The sequence below is a fragment of the Monopterus albus genome, unplaced genomic scaffold, assembly GCF_001952655.1.
Source record: "Monopterus albus unplaced genomic scaffold, M_albus_1.0 scaffold41.1, whole genome shotgun sequence".
Classification (NCBI taxonomy): Eukaryota; Metazoa; Chordata; class Actinopteri; order Synbranchiformes; family Synbranchidae; genus Monopterus; species Monopterus albus.
The window spans coordinates 3476327-3483349 of NW_018127921.1; the positions used below are offsets into that span (position 1 = coordinate 3476327).

The window sequence follows — 7023 nt, forward strand, 5'->3', positions numbered from 1 at the left end:
AGAAGCAGCAGAGGATGCTGATTTTTACCACAAGTACAATGAAACACCGGAGGTATGTGACAAAATGCTTCAGTATAAAAACCTCTTTGCACAATTTTTGATTTTGAGCTTCAACATACTCTACAGTAAAAGTAACCAGTGATTTATACCCAAATCTATTAATAACCCTTCTTTAGTGGCATTTGTTGGCATCCACATGCTGTAGTAACAGTGCAGCAAGTCACACCATAACAAGGTTAAAGATGCACAAGTGTCACATATTTTTCTTCTTACACCTCATTCATTGGAGACCTCCATTTATGCTCGCAGCAAATCTGCAAAGTTAACCGAGGTTTCTGTACAGACTGATGCTACAGAAAGATGTCACTGCATACTGTAGAATCCACATCTTTAAACGTGTTCAATAGTCCATAATCATAAAAATGTATATAAAGTCATCACTCAATTTTTTTTTTCTCATCTAGTTTGACTATTATAACTCCATGCTAATCAACACAGTGGATGAGGATGGGAACCAGGTGCCTCTGGGAGGAGAATTCCCCCTGGAGGAGAATGAACACTTCAATAAACCGCCAGTCAACACACAACAAAGTAACATACAAGTCCCGACTAATGTCTACAACAGAGGTAGCACACATGAAGTCTGCATTACCTTGTGTATACTGTTCAATGCATCTGATTGTCAGTAGAATAACTGTTTCATTCCTTTTTTGATAGATCCAGACATTCTGAATGGAGTCTATATGTCTGAGGCTCTGAATGAAGTGTTCATTGATAACTATCAGAAAGAACCAACTCTCACCTGGCAGTACTTTGGCAGTTCTACGGGCTTCTTCAGGCTCTACCCAGGTACATAAACATTGTGGTCTCTTGTATTTAAGATATCACACGTGCTTCCTAAAATTCCAGCATCTTCAGTTGTACTTTCTTCAGTGTTACAGTATCGCTGTGTTAATATTACATGAGCCAAGCTGTCGATAAACATTCAGCTGCACAAGCCAAACAGTACAGTATACTTACACAGCAACTGACGAATCTGTACTGTTGGTCAAACAGGATGACTCAGTCTATAGCTGCACTATGGCTGCTGATGACTTTTTCCATGAGTGTCTATGTGTGTGAGATGGATAATTAGCAGAGAATTTGTGACACTGCTTGTTTTACTCATCCATCACTCCCTTATTTGACAGTCTGTTACCAGTAAGCCTGTCCATCCATCCATCCAATGAGCCAGCCAAGTAGTGTTTTGCCATCTAACCATCATTTGCTAAATCCCTGTCTCTGACTCTCTTCAGGGATCCACTGGATTCCAGTTGAAAATGGTGTGGTCACCTTTGATTGTAGAAACAGAAATTGGTAAGTCCATATTCCTGTCTGACTCAATGTCTTGTGTTTCGTTGATGTTTTATGATGACAACACCTGTAGTTTCTTTCAGTGTGTCTGGCATGTTGCCGCTAGTTTTTTCAGCAGTGATTTGTCCAAATACTGAATCTGCACCAGATTCAGTCAGTGAGTGAGGTTTTTCTGACTAGCTGTACATGCTCCTGATTCAGTGATTTTACCCATTTAGTGCAGTTTTGCTTTTATTTACTCCCAAGTGCTACTTTTAATAGAAGCTGTGAGGTGATGCTAAACATTTGTATTTGTCAGCCTTTGCTGGTATCAGTTGTTTTCAGTCAGATTGTTGCAATTGCGATCTTTACTTTGTGGTCCATCAAACCCAAAAAAGAAGATACCTGTGTCAAAGGCACATTTTAGTCTATATGGTAATGGCATACAACATTTTCAAGACTGGCTTGCACATCTTCTGTAGACTTCTATTCAAGCCATGACAGTGAGGCAGCCAGCATACAAGACACCAGACCCTAAAACTCAGTGGTTGTGTCATTTTGTAGTGTTTCTCTTGGCTGCACTGCTTCCAGTATGTGTATGTGGATGTCAGCCTGTATGTGTTGCCATGTCAATCTAATCAGCCCAGGGTCTTCAGAATCAGTAGTGCTGGCCGATGTAACTTAAACTATGTTACATGTCTGTGCAGATTCTCAGTCATCCAGGTCATAGTAAACTGAAAAAACCTAGAAAAAATCAACTGGACTGGATTTCTAGGTCAAAGACGTTTCACCTCTCATCCAAGAGGCTTCATCAGTTCACCAGAGGTTTTTTCATCTTAAACTATGTTAGCAATGGGACTGTTTCTTTAACCAATCAGATTTCAAATACGCCTCACAGGGCCAGCTAGTTGGCCTACAATATCAGCATTTTTCTGTCCTCTGATTGGTTGGTCAGAGCAAAACTAGAAAAGGACTTACTGATGGAAGTAAAACGCAGAGATCAGAGTCATTGAAGTCTTCTTACACAAAGAAAGGAGGATGGATTTTGTCTATAAATAAATAGCATCTCTGGTGAGTATGATGTATTTAATTTAAATTTTGTATGTTTTTGTCATGTTATTAGATAAATATTGATTCTGAACTGCTCCAGATGATGTATGTGGCACAGTTGCGGTTGTAGCGTAGAGGTTTGGAGTTGTCTTAACTGGGTTTCTTGCTTTAATAAAAATGGTATTCACCCTTAATACGCGAAATACCTCTTTCTCTCTGTAATCCAATGCTAATTATATTGCGTTTTTGTATAGTATTGATGGTTTCTATAATTGCAACGTACAGTGGTGGTATTAAGAGGTGAATTAAGATGGGTTAGTCCCCACTGATGCCCCAGGTACGAATTGTGTGGCCCACCACTTCTAAAACCAAAGCAGATATTTACACCTGTGCTTTTCTGTCATATGTCTTCAGAGTAAAAGGACTTCCAAGTTGAGTAACAGTAAAGGGAATCCCAGTGATTCTGTCCTCACACCGAACATGCTGTAGATCTGGAAAGTCGCTCATCACATGTGGTGTAGTGGAAAATCTTACTGATGTTAATGAACTTGGAAAATCAAAGGGTGATAATAAAGAAATAAAGGGAAGCATAGATGGAAGAACAGAGGAACAAATAAAAAGATAAGGCTTGAACTCTGTTGACTCTGTCTGCTCCTCTACACTACTGGTAAATGACATAAAGTTTGCATTCATACTTGAGTGTTATCTGGTTTATACTGTGTTAAAATTGCCTTCACTGCTCTCTTCTTCAACCCTCTCTCTCTCTCTTTCTCTTTAGGTACATACAAGCAGCCACATCTCCTAAAGATGTGATAAATGTGGTAGTATGAAAAGGACTCAGAATGACCATAGCCAAACACACCATCAATACAAACCTGGACACACTGGGAGAAAATGACTTTGTTAACATCATAGCTGTAAGTAGAAATCATTGCCACACATCTAAATCCTGATGAGCATAGAGAGTAACACCTTAACTCACAAATGCACACACGCAGGTACAGTATAGGGACGGGGGGAAATACATGCAAAAGAACCCAGTTATGCAAAATAAACACAAATACAGACATCAAATATTCACTTTCAGTAACATCAAAGCTTCAAAATTCATTTTTGTTTTTCAGGGTTTTTTGTGTGTGCAGCCTTACTACTACAAATCGGTGCAGTAAGCGTGGTTTATCCTGGTATTGCTGTCTGTGTAATCACACAGTGCCTGGAAACCTGCTGACCCTCAGCTGTTGTTTTTAAAGATGCACTCCTTTTAACTGAGTGACCAAGTAGCAAAATTAAAATCAGTACTTGACTTTTTTTTTTCAGGGAGATATCCAAGTCTGTTATGATCTGACACACTTCCTGTCTTGGACATTACTTTCTATTACACTTCTGACCTGTTTTAGGTCTCTGTTTCCATGCACTTTACCTGACCAGCCTGTCCCTATTACTCACACCTATTATGTACATTCAGTCTTTTGCTAGTTCATCTGGTTACCTCATCTGACACTTGTATGTTCTTGCTCCTGTCATTGGTTTTCATTTTGGACTCTGCCCTGTGAACTTTCTGATTTAAGGGCTTTTTTGGTTCCTGGTAACCTGGCTAATAGTTTTCTTCTGTTTGTGCTTTGCTTTTGTTACACCTTCGCTCTGCATTCATTGGATGGTTGTTAGATTTTGACATGCACAAACAGCTTCCAGGAATATAAGACCTCATCCAAATATATAACTTTAACAATTAAAATCTGTTTGAAAAACAAACAATAGAACTATTGTAAAAGGGACTATTGTAACAGTGAACTGCTTTCACAAAAGTAGATGCTGGCTTGAGTGAATAAATCTAATATACAATAGTTAAGAGGTGTCTAGGGTCACTGAGTGATTTGAGGAATTTGGGGGTAGTCAAATTTCAGTAACTCTTAATTGTTCTAAATGTTAATAATGTTGACTGTTGAACAGCTGGTTCATCGACTATTGGGTCATATATTTGGTTTCTCTCTCCAGTACAGTGTCTATGTTCGCTACATGGAGCCCTGCTTCAAGGGCACACTGGTGCATGTAGATCAGACAGAGAGGTACCACACAGACAAACACACACATCAAAGCCACATACACCGGCTCACAGCTAATTAATTCACTTAACCACTGGTAACCTGTTAATCGTAAGCTATCTCACTAATCCTCTAAAGAGAAAGATTACGTTCTCATTACATCACAGTTAAAATATCACTGTGAACGCACTTTCTCAGGGTCTCAACCCGTTTGTTACAGGAGTTACTTATGAAACCCTGGGATCCAGTTTGTGTTCATGTGTTTGTGCTCTTTCTCTATTAATGTTTTAAGATTGCAGATTTCTTCCTGATTCTTTCTTCTTTATCTCACCCGCCTCATCCTTTGTCTTTGTCCTCCATCTCCTCCTGCATTTCCCACACAAGACCTTGGCATTTGTTTTTTCTTGTGTTCTTTTTTTTATATACATGTAGTATGACATCATTACTATCTCATTGTTTCACTGCTGGTTTTATTCATTTTTTAATCTTCTTCATCTGTTCCTTGTTTTGTATATCCCAGCTCCTACTCAGGCCCAGTGTGTTTGTGTGTGAGTGTGCATTATGTGTTGGATTGCTGCCCTACTTTCACTCCCCATCACATTGTCGCAGATCCTGTGAGGTCACTGGCCGCTGAAGTTTAAGTAGGTCACATGATCTCGTAGCAAGCAATTTGATTGGTTACATGTCTAGACAGGCAAGATAAAACAGCACGGGCTTACAGATGTTCACTGACCTACTTACCCATAAATTCATATAACACAAATGCACACACATTAACAGGAAGGCAAACTGCTGTTTTGTGGCTGTTATATAAGAGTTCCTGCATTCCCAAACACCTTTTTACCATGTTTGTTCCCACTGTAAGTCAGAATTGGTTTGGCCAAGCTATAAATGAGACCCAAAGACTGTTGTTTTTTGTTTTTTGACAGTTTTTTGACCAAATGTGCCCAAACATGAGCTGAAAATTGAAATATTCCTAAGTTTTTTTGTCACAGTTGAAATGTAAGTACAGTAAGCGCATGATCTCATGTCTTGGTCATTTCATGTTATAAGATTTTGCACCATTCTGAGCAGTGAAATAGAAAAATAGATTCACTTATTTTATATCCACAATTCACAGGACCACATCAGTTGATTTCTTTTGTACAAAAATTGTTTACTCAAGATCTAGTAAACTATGTGTGTGTGTGTGTGTGTGTGTGGGTGTGTGTGTGTGGGGTTAGGCTACAGCACTGGGACAGGGCAGCCTTTGTAACCAGGCCATTATGCTGATAACAGACGGAGCCATGGAGGACTTCCAGCATGTTTTTGAAGAGTTTAACTGGCCAGAACAACACGTATGAACTCACACAAATATACTCACAAGCATAGCATGGACAAACACAGTATCAAATGGGTGGGATTTATCACGTCTTACAAGATACTGTACTTAATTATCTCTTCAGGTTCGAGTGTTCATCTACCTAATTGGACGAGAAATGACATTTGCTGAAAATGTCAAATGGATTGCCTGCAACAACAAGGGTAAAAACAAATGGTTTGCTTTTTCTGTGAGAAGTCAAACACTTTTATTACTGATGAAACCTTCATAATCCAGACATAAAAGTTGAGCAATAAATGTGAAAACTTCTATAACAATCACTCACTGGCTAGTTCTTAAATAAAACAGTGCCCCCTCACATTATTCTTCATGATCAAGATAAAAGATTTTTATTGTCAATTCACTATATGTGCAGGACATACAGAAAAATCGAAATACTGTTTCTCTCTCACCTAAAGTTGAATGCCCATACCATTTAAGAAACTAAAATAGAATAAAGGTAGAATAAACACAGAATAAACAGAATAGGAAAACTGAGTTCAAGTAATAAGGATAAACTAGATGGTACAACCTAATAGGCTATGAAGAAACTCAAAGCCATGTGCAAACTGTGACAGTAGTGCAAATAATAACAAGAAGATTATCAGGTGGTCAGGTTATAATTCTATAAAGAAAGAAGATCTGATGGCCTTCTGTAGTTTCATGTGGTGCTGTATGGAACTAAGTATTAGGTGCTGCCCTCCTGTGAATTATACAGGGTCATGCAGCAGTTCAGACCTAAAAATAACCATTTTATCCTGCCTAAGCACATCAAAAACCTCAACTCTGCCTAAAAACATATCTACATGTGTGTGTCTGTGTGTAGTGGGTAGCAAGTGCACTCCCTTCTGTTGTGAACACTGTCTGTTGCTTCTAACAGACAAACAAGCTTACTGTTTAAGTTTTAGTTGCATGAAAAGGTGTATTTAATAATAACAGCATCTCTCTTGAGGAAGTTTTAAGGGTAAAAAGGTTTACACAGATTCACATGTTCATAACTGGCAATGCTTCAGTAGCCTGCTGTCACTGAACAGCTTCACTGCAGGTATCTCATAAATCTTTGACTAAGCTAAACTTTAAAGAACATCAAAAACACATTTGCATCAATGGGTGATCCATTAAAAAAAGAGCTTAGTGGTTTTTAGGACTGAAAAGTTTTCTGATGTCTGACAAATTTAATTAATTAATCCCCAAAGGCTGGAGGTAAAAGGGCACAGACAGGGCAGCTTAGAAGTTGGT

General features: G+C 38.6%; 1 pseudogene; it reads left to right on the forward strand.

The window, feature by feature from the left end:
- LOC109959870 (voltage-dependent calcium channel subunit alpha-2/delta-4-like) overlaps positions 1 to 6151 on the forward strand; it is a 16887-nt pseudogene extending 10736 nt beyond the window's left edge.
- The last annotated feature ends 872 nt before the right edge of the window (positions 6152 to 7023 follow it).